General features: G+C 40.8%; 1 protein-coding gene and 1 pseudogene across 1 annotated transcript in view; one reads left to right on the forward strand and one right to left on the reverse strand.

Moving 5' to 3' along the window:
- MAN1A2 (mannosidase alpha class 1A member 2) overlaps positions 1 to 16,647 on the forward strand; it is a 334,119-nt gene that overhangs the window by 186,463 nt on the left and 131,009 nt on the right. The window lies entirely within an intron of this gene.
- Positions 1,663 to 3,477, reverse strand: LOC116817814 (signal peptide peptidase-like 2B pseudogene; annotated as a pseudogene).

The raw sequence follows: 16,647 nt of genomic DNA on the forward strand, positions 1-16,647 counted from the left end.
TGTTTAACCCAGAGTACGAATCAACCACATTTCAAAACATAGCTTGTTCCTGTCTATACTGAGTGCTAAGTTGTTTAACACAGTATGTTACTTAAAAGATGTTAGCTAACACACCTTCACAAATGCTTGGTTTTCTGAGTGTAGACATGGGATAGTAGTCTCCATGATGTATTTCAATTTTTAAAGACTCTGCTGATAATTGCTCACAGGAGGAAAAATTAGTATCAACTGTGCTTGTTTTTGTGGTGGAGGAACCTGATCATGGAGTACTGTGGAAATTAAGAGAGTTTATATTATGATTATATCTGTTACCATCCCTTCTTCCAATCAGAGTTCTTCTACATTTACTCCTAGGTGTTACAAATGCAAATATTGTACTATGGGAAAATAATAAAATACTTGATTTACAGTGTCTTGTTTTAGCAGCTAGTTCCTTGGCTTAAAATTGTGCAGACTTGTACAATCCTTTGTTTATTCACAAAACTTTTATTAAGTACCTGTTTGGTGAACAATGACGTTGTATAATCTTTCGGGTAGCGGTATCTGTCACATCTGGATGCTTCCCAGGCTTTCTTGGGGAAGATACATGCAGAGTTCTGCAGTATCTTTAGCTTGAGGAGAGAGGGTTTTTCAGTGCATCGGACCAAATTCACTTTTCTGCTCTATCCCCTTTGTGCTGGGAGGATGGATGATTTTATGATTAAAGCACAGAAACTGGGAGTATGGACAGCTGGATTCTCTTCCCAGCAATGCAGTAGATTCCCTGTATGATCTTGGGAAAATTATTCAAGGCCTCCATTTTCCCCATCTATAAAATGGAATTAATATGGATTATTCATAGATTTTAGGACCATTATGACTATTTAGTCTGACCTTAATAGAGGGTACAGAACTTCATCCACTGATTATTCATGAAGCCCATAACTTGAGGTAGGGCATATTTTCATTAATGTTTGTGAGGCACAGTTACTATGCTGATAGTCATAATTGAAATGCCTAAATATAAATAAAATATTCAGCTGAACCTTCCCTGAAAGTTTAGACTTCCAGTTTACTAAAATGGATCTTCAGATATTTTATATATTGGTGTAACATTTGGATGGGGAGAGATGAGTCTGGGATTTGAATAGTGAACTCTTACATGGAAAACAAAGGACTGGGTCGTTCGTGGCAGTATGAAAACTTCTAGACCTTGAAGAAAATCTTTCACATTGTATCCTAAGTTCTTCTGAATTATCCTGGGTAGCCTAGTTTCCTTTTGTTTTTACTTTATAGTTGTGTTTTTTATCATTTCATTAATTGTCTCCTGTTTGAATTGTTATACATTATACTGTTGTACGAGTTCTTTATTTCAATGTGTTCGTTTATGTTGACATCATTATTACCTAGAATTGAATGTAAAAGTGGTTATCCTTTTCTTTTAGAAATAACATTAATAAAATGACTTGAAAAAAATCTTGGTACCTTTCTAGCATAACAACAAACGGTACAGGTGTCTAGTCAAAACTGTCACCTGCACATATCAGAACACAGGAAATCACTGCATTTTACAGAGATGATTTACATGTTATAGGTTTATTACTGCACTGAGATTGAATGTTCTTGCATTTTTGATCCATTTTCAAGACAGACTCTTCAGTCATTGCAAAACCAGCCTAATAATTACATGTCAAGGTTTTCTGGGTATGTTTGTGGAGCTTTTTCCTCTATCATAGAGTCTGACTCATTCTTCTCTGCTTTGAGAATTTCTCCCTTATGCTGAACATCGTGTTGATTGATTGGTTCTTCTTTACATAGCATGGAGCCTGAGTTCTGTTCAACGTATATGTTGAAATCGGTCAATTCTTCTGTCACTACAATGGAGTTATCTAGCTGTTCTTCATTGAATGTGAAATTGATCAGTTTTTCTTCCCTTTCTTGTCGACACACTTTTGTATGTGACTCTCTTGGGGTATCTGGATAGCTGATCCCTGAGGAAGGACAAGATAAGTCCTCTGTAAAACCACTGCCTGTCCAAAAAATGGTGAGTTCTTTGCGCAGAAGAGCAACAATCAGGCTAGTGGTAAGCGTAAAGGGCACCAAGTAGAGGAGAGCTGGCTGACCCGTTTGCATTAATGCTGATACTACAAAGGTCACCAGGAGGCCATAGCTATAAGCTATGGTAGAAGCTACAAAATAGACTCTGGAGGAGTGCACCTGAACATCAAATCTGTGGCAGTAGGCTACCAGGAAACCAGGAATTACAATGTCACCAAGGCCAAGGATAGTAAAGGGGCTGTCATTAAAGGTTGATGCAGAGGATAATATTGGAACCTTCAACAAAAAAGGGATCTTTTCACGACTGACAGAGTCAGATGGTCCGAGAGCTGCCAGTTCCATTATGCTCTTCCCAGACTTGGTTAGAAAAGGAGTGATAAGTACAAAAAACACATCATAGACCAAAAGAGCGGCTAGAAACAAACTGCAGTTCTTCAAGGTAGGCATGCGGATTGTTTTTAGAACATAAAGGCAGATAGAGATTCCTAAAAAGTCTTGCAGGACCCAGGCCCACTGATCCTCATTTCTGAAGATCATCCATGTGATAGTGATGGAGACAGAAAATCCTGCCAGGAACAATGTCCTAACTTGTGGACCATTGTGAAAATATGGTAAATTGAGTTTGTATTCTCCAAATGGGAGTTTGTTCACAGAGGGAGACAAACAACTGTAAAGCCCAATGGATGCATATAGGCTAAAAAATCCTATCATTATATCCACTAAGGTATCGTAGAAGCAGTAGAGAGCAAGCAGCATGAAGGAGGACATTATTACACTTGCACAGATAAAGAGGACATCAGGGTCAATTGTTACATCATCAAAATCTTCTTCATTTTTGCATCTGCACTTCATGTATTGCTGCCTTTTCTTCTCTATGTTTCCCGCCCAGTAGCCTCCAGTGACGACTGTGCCTACGGCAAGGATGAACATGAGCCCCATATTGTATCTCAAGAGCCTGCCCAAGTGTTTGAAGAATAAACAGATTATGTCCATGTCACTGAGCAGATTTACAGGAGTAATGCTCTCCTCACAATGACCCCAGTTGTGGCCCAATCCACTGCCTCCTGTGAGGGATATTGGGGCATCTCCACCAAGGATTAATAGCACTTGTGTTCCATTTATTCTCTGGAGTCTGCCGTTCTCAAAGAAGTTGCAGTTACCCTTCCTCACTGAGGCGATTCTAGTGCTGAGTCCCCCACCATCACAATCCTCCTCGCCAAAGGAGGAAGGAAGACAACACAAAGCTGAGTAAGTTAGGTCCTGATGTGGCTGAAGCCATTTGTTTTTGCCACTCTTATCCTGCAGTGATGGCACCCAGTGAGAAGGGAAGAGGAAGCAGTAATCCCCTCCCTTCTCTGGAATGACTCTGATGACTCCAAGGTGCTGAGCAAGCACATGTGGAATAAGAAGCAGTAGAAGGCAGGACAGCAGCAGTGTCATCTTCTTTCCTGGGTTCTGCAGGTTCCAGGTGTTTTCTCTCACCACACTCCCTGTCACATAGAGAGCTCTTCTCCTTATGGCGAGGCATCCACTCCTCCACCTGTTACATAATAAACTTTGGCTCCATGGAGATGAGCCCCGCCTTCTGTCTGTTACATAGCAAACCCCTCCTCCTCCTAGTCTGGGAGAGTCTCCATCCTGTTACATGACAAGCCTGTCCCCTTCCCCATGGATACAAACCCCACCCTGTCTGTTATATTGTGAGCTCTGTACCCTCACCCTGGAGACAAATCCTGCTGTGCCTGTTATATTGTAAGTCTTACCATCTGCCCATGGAGACAAGTTCTGGCTTTTGCTGTCACAGAACAAGCTCCTTCCTCTCCCCAAGTAGCCTAAGAAGCCCTGCCCCCTGCCTTCTTCTCATGTAGTTGTAGAAGCAGAGTAGCTAGTTCTTGTGGTTTTATCACCAATCTTGTGATTTCAGATTTTGTTTAAAATACTTCATAATTTCAGGAGCAACTGCCTTGTAAATAGGGTGACCAGATGTCCTGATTTTATAGGGACAGTCTCAATATTTGGGTCTTTTTCTTATATAGGTTCCTATTACCCCAACACCTGTCCCGATTTTTCACATTTGCTGTCTGGTCACTCTACTTGTAAACATTTAACTTTAGTAAAGATTGCTGCCATCTGTTATTGTTCCCAGGATGTTTGCCTCTGGCTCCTCCTGTTTTGCACGTGATAGAACCTAAGCGGGAGACTATATAAAGAGCATGAGGGGGAGGAGACATGATATCAGGAGAAAGAAAGCAGGGCAAGAGAGTATTTCTAGAGACTCAGGCATGAGAAAGAGAGGACATAAAAAGTAGGTGGGTGACCAGGAAATTGAAGGAGCAGAAGAGAGGTGGTTACCAGAGCCTTAAGTTCCAAAAAGTGGTGTTACATGGGTTCTTTGTAATCGTTTCTCTGCAGAACTAGGTCAAACACCCAGATTCTACTCAAATGAAGGGCTGCTCAGGAGCCTCCTGTCTGCACTAGACTAGCATAAACTTGAACAGATTTGTAATAAGAGAACTGTACTATTAATTGTGTATATTGTCTTTTGGGCTAGCATCAGTGTTCTGAGTGTTAACAAAATGTGTGGCAGTGACAACTGCCTTCCTGCGCAGACAGGGAGTGCATGTATTACTCTAGACATAATACAGTAGTAACAATTTCAGTGAGATCTAAGTGTCCCCCTTCGTGAGATGCTAAATTAATTTGGCCTTGCACAAGGACCTCTGCCTCATTAATAGCTTAGCCTTTAAAATTCGTATAGACTCACTGATTTGTCTTTGTGATCTCAGCCTTTTTGCCACATAAAATCAGCAGGTTGTATATATCCCATTGGCTTAGCTGTCAGAATGACCAGGGGGCCATCTGTCACAGTTTTGGGATAATAGCATCTGTAACACTCTGCTCCAAGACCCTCTCCAGAAGTGCCACATCGGGTCTCAGATTGCCGGCTGTCACCTCTCTCTAGATGGGGACCCATATCCCACTCCATTACACTGTGTAATAGCCTCAGCAAGGCAATTTGTCTGAATGCCAGCACCTGTCCATTGCTTTCCTTATGAGGGCTGTGTACAACCCCTCCCCCTCCACAAATGTACCAAAAGTGGTAATTGCAGAGTTAAGGTGATACTGCCCCACATCACAACCACTCATCCCCACCTCTGATTTGGAAGCCTGCAGCTTGTTGCATCATTCTTTTGGAAGTGGGGAATATTTTCCTTTGGTTACATGTGTGAACTGTAGAAAAGTAATTTAAGGATGTGCTGTAATTCATTATTAGACTCTTTAATTGTGATTGTGCAACCAGTAAATAATGAGGGAAAGGCTCAGTGTGACCACTGTGATTTCTGTCAACCAGTAGAAATTGCTCACTGTCAGACCATGTTGAGGGTCCTGTTGGAATGTATGAATGGGAGTCCTGATTTGGAGTAGTGGCGGGCACAAAGTAGTAGATTTTAGACATAGATAAAGTGTTGTAATGTTCTTAGTTTCTCTTTCTATCTATACAAGAACAGAGTTAAAGTTTGTGGTTGAACTGTGTGCCATGTCACCTTAACTCTACATTTCCTGTTGTTCCAGTATTTGTGTGTGTGTGCGGGGTGGGGGGGGTGGTATTGTAACTCTAATTTTCTTTTACTGGACTACGTGGAAGAACCTTAATTCTGCATTTCCTGTTTTTCCAATATTTGAATTTGGGGAATTAAAGTCTCATGTTTAGCATGAGTAGCTAAGGACACAACTGTACATTTAACAGTTTTGGTGTTTAAATTTTGTTATATTTTAAGCTTATGGTATCATTTTTGTCAGGAAAAATGACCATTCATTTATATAGTGCATGCAGTGTTAATTCTGTCATTTTCTGCATATGCACTATGAGGTAGCCTTTACTTACATGATCACATATTATTAAAACAACGTGGAGTCCAGTGGCACCTTAAAGACGAACAGATTTATTTGGGCATAAGCTTTAGTGGGTAAAAAACATCTGAAGAAGTGGGTTTTTTAGCCACAAAAGCTTATGCTCAAATAAATCTGTTAGTCTTAAGGAGCCACTGGACTCCACATTGTTTTTGTGGATACAGACTAACACGACTACACTTCAGATACTTGACACATATTATTAGTTCCACAAGAACCCCTATTTCATTCACTGCATAGGATGGGGAATGCATGGTACCTCAGGTGCCAGTGCTCAAATGCTTACTTGATTTAGTGTTTCTTTTTTATTAATTCAATGTGTGGCTTCATGCGTTATTTACTGCACACAACTCAAATCCTTTATTCTTGGGCTTTTCTGTGGTGTTCATTAATATGGTATCTGAGCTCCTCATAAACATTAATGAAATTATCTCCACAACATCCCTGTGAGAAATGGAGGTATTATCTCCATTTTGCACATGAAGAACTGAGTTATGGACAGATTTATGGACAAAATATTCAAAAGTGTCCATTAATTAGGGTGCCTTAATAGTTGGAGGCCTAACTTGACACACCTAGAGCCTAATTTTTCAAAGTGTTCACTCATAGCTTTCAATTGTTGCTGAATGCTTAGCGTTTCTGAAAATCAAACCCTTAGTGTATGAAGTTTGGGTACGCAGAAAATAAAGAACACGCAGTTAGTGGTAACACACAGTTAGTGGTAACCTCTGAAAATTCTGTTTTAATTGCATCAAATAAGAAGTCTATAGTATAGCCAAGTACAGAACCCATGTCTCCTGGATTCCAATCAGTGACTTAACTGTAAAACCATTCTTTCTCTTCCTGCAGAGCTCTTCCTGCTGGAACACACAGAACTTCAGTTTCAACTATTTATTAGGCAGCCGTAGATTGCTGGCTATCAGGATTCTTGGGTTTTACTAAGAGTTTTTGGAAGGGAGTAGTATCTAGTGGGCAGAGGAATTAGGACTCCTAGGTGATATTTATTTTTTTACTATATTTTTCCTTTACTTATAGCTGTTGGCCTCAAAGTGCTTTGTGAGAATGGGTTATGCAAGAATAATCATATTTGCAGACAGCATAACAAAGCAAATAGATTTTGTCTCTTATTCTTGAGTGACAATGTGGCTATATGGATGAGATTTTCACCTTCCATGTTAGAGATGTCAGTTTTATTCCAGCTACACATGTGTGACATCGTCCACCCTTTGTTGTTCATTTGTGAGATGGGAGACTCTTCGCTTCTCCCTAAAGTAGGGGTAAGTCTTCCTCAAGAAGGCAGCTTGTAAACTGCATAGAATTATGAGTAATAGTGGGCTAATGGGGCTAGATTCTCAGTGAGTGTAAATCTGTGGAGGCCATTCAAGTCAAATGAATCTGCCTCCATGGTTTCCTTGCTCTGTGTCTGGTGCTCCTTCACATGGACCAAAGGATATTTTGATATTGAAAGCAATGTTGGTGGTTCCATTTTGCCCATGTCTACTATGGATGAGGGGCTCTCTCTAAAGCACTCTCAAGGGATGCAGTATCAGCTCTACCCTTGATTGCAGTTTCTCTGGCTGGTGAACTTGGTGAGGATAATTAGCAGGCAGTAATAACCCTCTTTTATATTGCAGCAATCTGAAGATGGTTAATTGGAGCTAATGTTCCAGAAAAGAACTCCAAATCTTTTATTTTCTGTACTTGGGTGCTCCCAAAACCAATGAAGGGCATAATCCTCATCCAGTGGAGTTCACTGATGTGTTTTTGCCTGTACCCCGTGTACTTTTTAAGTTAAGAGTAAGCACATAAAGGTATAAGAACTTGCAAACAGAATGCCAATCAGTTATGGGAGATCCATAGTTCAGGAACCCCTCATTCAATTTGCATGAAACGTGATAGAAAAGTTTTACATTTGCTCCAGAATCACTTCGCTGATTTTCAACCCCATAAGTCTTTATTTGCAAATTTTAGAGCGGAGTGAAAAATAGAGGGCTTATAATAGGAACTAGGCTACAGCCTTAACTATGAAAAGTCTACTGGCTTCTCCATAATGAGGACAAGTAATATAAAGTTGTTCAAATCCATCGTTTCATGGTGTCATCAGTGCTCTTTCTTGGGAAGCTTGTCTTCCATGATTTTCATCTCTCAGCTCATGTGAGAATTAATCACTTCCTTTTCTCACTGCAAGGACTCTTTCTCTCTGACTGAACCTGGATTCTGAGTTTTAACCTCAAAAGCTTTTGGCTAGAAATGGAATATGTGAAACTTTAATCCTCTCCCTCTGTATTTTGACAAACAAATTCCTTCCTTGATTATTTGGCGTAGACTACTCTGAACTGCTAGAAAATTGTTTGTCACGTATTTCATTTGGAACTTTGAGAGTTTTGTTGAATACCGTTTTGTAATCCCCTTTGATTTTAACTATGTTTTAAGGATATTGTCAAATTACAGATAGATATTCTCTCAGAATATACATTTCCAGAATTACTGACTACTTAACGAAAAGCTTCATGTGGACTTTCTAAACTCATAAATCAGCTCTACCTTGTTTGGCACAAAGAATGGATTGTCAAGAGAGATAAAGAACTGCTTAAAGTCACCCCCTCGACCCAGAATTCTTGTTTTTTCTTACAATATGGAACTTTGTGGATCATAAAAACTCCAAATTTGATTGATAAAACCAAATAAAGAAACCCCAGCAGCAGCAAACAAGTAAAACACTAAAATAATGCCCTAAAATAACAGAACCCTAGTAATGGATAGACGATCATTCTTTACATATGATACAAGCCTGAAATTGTATGAAATTTACACCATAGCATATTGCTATGTTTAAAAAATTTATTATGTAAAAAGAACAAAGCAAACTTTATTTTAGTGGTCTTTGCATGCGTGTGGGAGGATGAGGGCTATATGCCATCCTAACAAAGTATTCTCATCAATTTTATTTATTAACATCATAAAAGGGATGATTTATCATTTTATTTTCTCTGAACTAGGCTACTTATATTAAATCTACACAGCATAAAAAGCCCAATTATTTATTGTGTTTTCCTTTGTTGGCCTCAGATATAAAACAGTTCTTTTATGTGATTGTCTTTTCTTATTTTGATAACCATCGTCAAAGTGGCATCTCTTTCTGGGTGAGATGATAATAAAATTCAGGTGGATAAATTCACTCTGAAAGCTGTCATTGAAAATAGAGGAATAGGGATGTGGAATACCTGACAGGCTATTCACAGATAATCAAAACAATCCTTTTCCAGAAGATTGATATGCAATGTATCTTTTGTTCAGGTTTCTTAAAGAAACTTATGGAGATGCATGCCAGTGAAATGGAATGAACCTTTTCGTCCTACAACTGACTTGAATTTGTAAAGTACAACCCTTCAGTCAGTGAAACAGCATGTTTCATGAACGTTTGCAGACAGCTGGCGTTGCTTTCCCTTAGAAGGGGCTTATCTACACTAATAGTTTACCAAAAAGTTGAAATACAGAGGAGAGAAGAGAATTACTATAAAGTTCCTAACTGTCAGGGTGGTTAAACACTGGAATAAATTGCCTAGGGAGGTTGGGGAATCTCCATCTCTGGAGATATTTAAGAGTAGGTTAGATAAATGTCTATCCGGGATGGTCTAGATAGTATTTGGTCCTGCCATGGGGGCAGGGGACTGGACTCGATGACCTCTTGAGGTCCCTTCCAGTCCTAGAATCTATGAAGGATATCTCATCATATAAAGATTAAATTTCACTATATTGCCAAGAAATGAGCTCTGTGTTCTTAAGCGGTCATGAGAGCTCTGTTACTCTCTGATGTGACACCTCCTTACTGGCAATTTCACATTTTTTTCATAAATGTCAGACCCCAGACACACATGCACACAAAACAGTACAGATTGTAATGCCAATCCTCACCATTTCGTATGTGATGGATTTTTCATAAATGGGAATATCGAGTTTGTCAAGGTTCCTTCCCCACTCTGAACATTAGGGTACAAATGTGGGGACCTGCATGGACACTTCTAAGCTTAATTACTAGCTTAGATCTGGTAACTCTGTCACCATCCAGAAATTTTAGTGTCTGGAGCACTTCCTGTCCCCCCCAAACTCTCCCCTCCCTGGGTGGCCTTGAGGGACTTCACCAGTTCCCTGATGAGCTCAGATCCAAAACCTTGGATCTTAAAACAAGGAGAAATTAACCATCCCCCCTTCTTTCCCCCACCAATCCCTGGTGAGTGCAGATCCAATCCCCTTGGATCGTAAAACAAGGAAAAATCAATCAGGTTCTTAAAAAGAAAGCTTTTAATTAAAGAAGAAAGGTAAAAATCATCTCTGTAAAATCAGGATGGAAAATACTTTACAGAGTAATTAAATTCGTATAGCCCAGAGGAACCCCCTCTAGCCTTAGGTTCAAAGTTACAGCAAACAGAGGTAAAATCCTCTCAGCAAAAAAGGACATTTACAAGTTGAGAAAACAAAAATAAAACTAATCCGCCTTGCCTGGCTGTTACTTACAATTTTGAAACATGAAAGACTGGTTTAGAAAGATTTGGAGAGCCTGGATTGACGTCTGGTCCCTCTTAGTCCCAAGAGCGAACAACCCCCAAAACAAAGAGCACAAACAAAGACTTCCCTCCACCAAGATTTGAAAGTATCTTGTCCCCTTATTGGTCCTCTGGTCAGGTGTCAGCCAGGTTCACTGAGCTTCTTAACCCTTTACAGGTAAAAGAGGCATTAACCCTTAACTTTCTGTTTATGACAGAGTTGGAGTTGGAAAATTATATTACCTCTATACTTGATACTGGTGCAGCCCCTACAGGAATACTGTGTCCAGTTCAGGCATCCACAATTCAAGAAGGATATTGATAAATTGGAGAGGATTCAGAGCAGAGCCTTGAGAATGATTCATATATTTCAGCCTGAGAAGGGACCCCTGAGATCATCTTGTCGGATTTCCTGTGTGCCACAGGCCATAAAATTTCCCCCAAATAATTCTTAGAGCGGATCTTTTAGAAAAACATTCAATCTTGATTGAAAAATTGCCAGTGATGGAGAGAGAATGCTCCACAGCCTTTGGTAAAGTATTCCAATGGTTCCTTACTGCGGCTGTCAAAAATTGTATGCCTTATTTACAGTATTGAAAAACATGTCTTATAGTGGTAGAGTCCAGGAGCTCAATCATTTAAGTGTAACCAAGGGCAGGTTAAGGACTGACTTGATCACAGTCCTAAGTACCCAGATGGGGAACAAATATTTGATAATGGACTCTTTTGTATAGTACACAAAGGTATAATAAGATCCAGTGTCTGGATATTGAAGCTAGACAAATTCAGACTGCTAATAAAGGCAGTGAGGGTAATTAAGCATGGGGGCAATTTACCCAGGGTTATGGTAGATTCTCAGTCACTGGCAATTTTACAATTCAGATTAGAGGTTTTCTAAAAGATCTGCTGTAGTTCAAATAGGGGTTGCTGTGATCATCTAGTCTCACCTCCTGCACGAGCACAGTGATCCCTTCTGACCTCATAGATTCCAAGGACAGAGGGGACCATTGTGATCATCCTATAGAACACAGACAATAGCATTTCCCTGAAATAGTTCTTTGTGAACTAAAAACATATCTTTTAGAAAAACTGGTGACCAGTTTGCCTGGCAGAATTTGGAGCATATTCACAGCTGCTGTAATTTAAACATAGCTGTCCCTGGCCCCAAAGGACTATTTCAGCATCTGAAGGTAGCTGGAATACAGTGGCACTTTGGCAATGTCTTCTGTTTCCTTGCCCATACCACCTACAACAAGACCTGCAAGGGTGATGGTGTAGTTCTGTTACAGTTGCTTTGCATCATGGGTATTCCTGAGTGGAGGGGGTGGGACATTGGGAAGTAGGACGTGGATTTGAGTGTCACGAGGACTGGGGTAGACTAGGGGCAGGGGCACCTGTCAATCCCACATTCTCCCTTCCCATGTCTGTGACAACATATGGAGGGCTCCTGCCCCTCCAGGGGGGCTGAGTCCCCCCTCATATGAAGAGGCCTTGTTTCTCTCGGGGTGTCTGAGCCCTTTCACTGCCCCTAGTGCGTGCCAGGTTCTGAGGGGCATGTGTCCAGCTACAAGCATTAGACTCTCGCCCTGTGAGCTGAGTTCTGGGTGGGGCTTGCCCTTTTGGGTGGGGAGCTGAGAACAGGCATACTTTGTGCATACCACAGCATCTAAAGCATGCGGGGGCTGGGGGGATGGACATGCACTGAGATGAATTGAGCAGGTCACACATCTTAGAGCTATTTTTGCAGATAGCAGTCACCTCCATGGGGTATTCTCATTCAGTTGAGAACGTCTCATTACAATGAATGGGCCATTTCACACCATTCAGGCCCTCCTATGCTGCAAATGGATGTATACAGGAGTCCTTTTCCTCCATTGTGCTTCTGTCTTTCCTGTTTAAAGAACAATGCTTCAGAGTCCTCTAAAGTCCACATGCTTGTGTGGATTTTCTTGACATTTGCTATGCCTTGGAGTGCAGAAAATATTGGGTCATTTGGGTTGTGGGCCAAAAATAGGCATTTTGAAAAAAAGATTCTAGTGGAGTCTTTTTGATGCATGTCAAAATGTCTCATGCAGTATTGTTGTAGCTGTCTTGGTACCAGGATATTAGAGAGACAAGATAGGGAAGGTAATTATTGGATCAGCTGCTGTTCATGAGAGAAACAAGCTTTTGAGCTTGCACAGAGATCTTCTTCAGGTCTGGAAAATATATATAATATACATTTCACCCACCTTTGGGGGACCCAAATTGCATATGACATTTAAGAACATGTTCACTTTTTAGCTTGCATAGATTTGCAGACGGAAAGGATTATAGTGCATATATGCCAATAAAGAAAAAAAAGCGAGAGGATTTCTTTGCAGCCACTTTGTGCTTGCCTATGTATAGGGCCCTGCTGCTGGCACAGCCCTGCCTTTAGAGCTGGGTGCCTGGTCAACAGCCACTGCTCTCCAGCTTCCCAGCTCTGAAGGCAGTGCAGAAGTAATAGTGGCAATATTGCAACCCTCCTAAATAACCTTGCAATCCCCCTGTTACTCCTTTTTGGGTCAGGATCCCCAATTTGAGGAACACTGGTCTTCCCCATGAACTCTGAATAGTAGAGGGTAAAAGTACACAAAAGACCAGATTTCACTGTGGGAGACCAGATTTCACGGTCCGTGAGGCATTTTTCATGGCTGTGAATTTGGTAGGGCCCTATCTATGTAGTTCAAGACAATGTGCTTACACCATGGTTCCTGGTGAACAGCCACCACTGACATTTCTAGTCCAGGTCTTTATGCAGCTGTGGCATAAAGATGTAATAACTCATGTTGCTTGCTATGTGTTGTGTCTGTTATAACATGTTTTTATTTTATGGGGAGGTTTACTATGAATACAGCAGAATAGTCAGTAGCCAGTCTACCCAAATTTTTTGTTTTATTGTGGGGACTGGCAGGAGCTGGAGGCAGAGAACTTTGTGAGGAGCAGGGAGCGGGGACAGGGAACTACAGAGGGGCAGGAAATGAGGATGTTTGGTAGGCAGGTCTTAGACTGGCTGTTTGAAAAAATCTGTTTTACTAGCCCCAGGAAGGTGAGTCAGTGGAGAGGGAGGAGCAAGTAGCTACTTCCTCATCTCTGTGCAGATTAATGTGGTGTTTCCAGAGAGACAGTTTGGAACTGACAACACAGATACCTTGACCTTTGTGGGAAAAGAAGTGTGCACTGGTCAGGGTTGTCAACATATAGATTTTGAGCAATTACAGATGTGATGTAACTGTGAAAAAGGCAATTGCCATCCTAGAGCATATTAGGCGAGGCATTCCCACTAGACATAAAGAAGCATTAATGCATTGTATAAGGCACTGGTAAGACCTCATCTGGAGGTTTCACAAGTCTGTTCACCCATGTTCAAGAAGGAGGAAGTCAAACTGGAACAAGTACAGAGAAGAGCTACTAGGATGATCAGAGGAATGGACAGCCTATCTTATGTGAGGAGACTGGAGGAGTTTGGCTTGTTCGGTCTAGCAAAAAAAAAGTTTGAGAGGGGATATGAAGCACAGCCCGAGGGGAAAAGGTGCCCTGATATCTAGCAGTGAGTATCAGCTGACCTGCCTAGCCCAGTATGCCCCAACTCGGTGTTGTCATAATCTGTCTCTGAAAGATGTCATGTAATATGTCAATGGAAAGCTCATAACTGACTGATTATTAGTATTGTTGTGTAATATAGGTGCAAGTAACTGATGCAAATTTATGAACATATACTGAAATTGTAATTCTTAAAATATGTTTGCCAGACAAACAGGAGCTACCTCACTCTAAACAAAGGAATATGGTTTCTCCACCTGCAGTTACTTCCAGTATTTTGGAAAACAATGAGAATACATTTACATTGCGGCTGTCAAATTATTAAAAAAAGTTAATCACAATTAATCATGAGATTAAAAAAAGTCATGATTAATCACCATTTTAATCACACTGTTAAATAATAATAGAATGCCATTTATTTAAATATTTTTGGTTGCTTTCTACGTTTTCAAATATATTGATTTCAGTTAAAACACAGAATACAAAGTGTATAGTGCTCACTTTATGTTACTTTTTTTTATTACAAATATTTGTACTGTAAAAAAGATAAACAAAAGAAATAGTATTTTTCAATTCGCCTCATACAAGTACTGTAATGCAATCTCTTTTTATTGTGAAAGTGAAGCTTACAAATGTAGAATTTTTCTACATAACTGCATTAAAAAATAAAACAATGTAAAACTTTAGAGCTTACTAGTCCACTCAATCCTACTTCTTGTTCAGCCAATCACTAAGAAATAACAAGTTTGTTTACATTTATGGAGATAATGCTGCTCACTTCTTATTTACAATGTCACTTGAAAGTGAGAACAGGTATTCACATGGCACTGTCGTTGCTGGCGTTGCAAGATATTTACGTGCCAGATATGCTAAACATTCGTATTCCCCTTCATGCTTCGACCACCATTCCAGAGGATGTTTACATGCTGGTGATAGGTTCTTTTCGATAACAATCCAAAGCAGTGCACACTGATGCACATTCATTTTCATCATCTGAGTCACAGAAAAACCCATTTCCGCATCAGGGTGTTGCTCTTTCAAGACTCTCTTGCAGCATGTTCCATACCTCGTCCCTCTCAGATTTGGAAAGGCTCTTCAGATTCTTAAACCTTGGGTCGAGTGCTGTAACCATCTTTAGAAATCTCAAATTGGTACCTTCTTTGTCTTTTGTCAGATCTGCAGTGAAAGTGTTCTTAAATTGAACAACATATGCTGTGTCATCATCTTAGACTGCCATAACACGAAATATATGGCAGAATGAGGATAAAACTGCAGTGCACAAGAGATACAATTTCTCCCAAGGAGAGCAGTCACAGATTTAATAAACATGTATTTTTTTTTTAATAAGCATCATCAGCATTAGAGATTTGTGTGCTCTTCAGGGACTAATGCACCTGACCCAATATTTGCAGTGACACCCCAAACAGCATGTTCAAAACAGATTGGGATTTATTAATCAACTGGACCACCGCACTGGAAGTTCTTAGGTTAGCATAGAGAAATGAAGGTTAAAGCATTCTGGTCAAGCCATAATTCATCAGTGACACTGTAGTGAACTCCATTTTCAGGTTCTGTCTCTCTTTCTGACTTCCTTCCTTAGTCAGTTCCCAGGTGAGAGAGCCCACAGTCTTTTTCCAGAGCCTTCGTTTATTCTCCCATCTCACACCTCTCAGCCCTTTGTTCTTAAGTGGGGGGTCTCTGCTCAGCTTCTCTACTGAGAGTATCAATCCCTGTTTCTCAAATTGTTTTTCTTGGACTCCTTGTTGATCTGGATTGATTTCAGTCAGTTCCCTACTGACTCTATTCATTCTACCTAGGCAGAGAGGTGACACACACACCTATGTTTCTTAGGCCTTGTCTACACTACCAAGTTTTGTTGACAAAAGTGACGTCAACACTCAGAAATCGGCATAATAAAAGTCAGCAGAGGGCGTCCACAGTTGGGGCACTATCATCGACAATGTGAGTATTGCACTGTGGGTACCAGCTCGATACCGTCTGTCGCTAAGTGTTGTGGGAAGGTGGACCAGATCACGGTGCGTCTTGGGACCTGGCTCAGTGTCCTGTGATGTATTGCTTTCTGTCTCAGAACTTGGTGAGTTTCCGACTTTCTTTCGTGGCATTTTTCAATGGCCCTTCTTTGCTGTGCACCCTGGCATCTTTATGAGAAGGGATGGATCCTGCATTGCTCTCCTATGCTCTGTTAACTGCCATGAAGACATCGTGGATGGCAGTACAGTTAGTTGCAAAGTTCCTAATTGAAGAAGACTCCCAGTTGGCTGACATGCTGTGTAATATGGATAGGAGCAACTTTATATTGCTTTTGGGATTCACAGAGCAGCTGAACATGGAATGTCGTTTCTGAGTTTGGGAAACAAGCACTGAATGGTCGGATCGTGTTGTCATGCAGGTGTAGGATGATGAGCAGTGGCTACAGAACTTTCAGATGTAGAAAGCCACCTTCCTGGAACCGTGTGTGAAGCTCACCCCAGCACTGTGGCACAAGGACACCAGAGCTGTGTGTAGGTCCAGCTATCATTATGAAAGTTGTCTGAGGGGGTGGAGTGAAGGGGAAACTGAGAAGTCCTGG

Source organism: Chelonoidis abingdonii, chromosome 1 (genome assembly GCF_003597395.2).
Source record: "Chelonoidis abingdonii isolate Lonesome George chromosome 1, CheloAbing_2.0, whole genome shotgun sequence".
NCBI lineage: Eukaryota > Metazoa > Chordata > Testudines > Testudinidae > Chelonoidis > Chelonoidis abingdonii.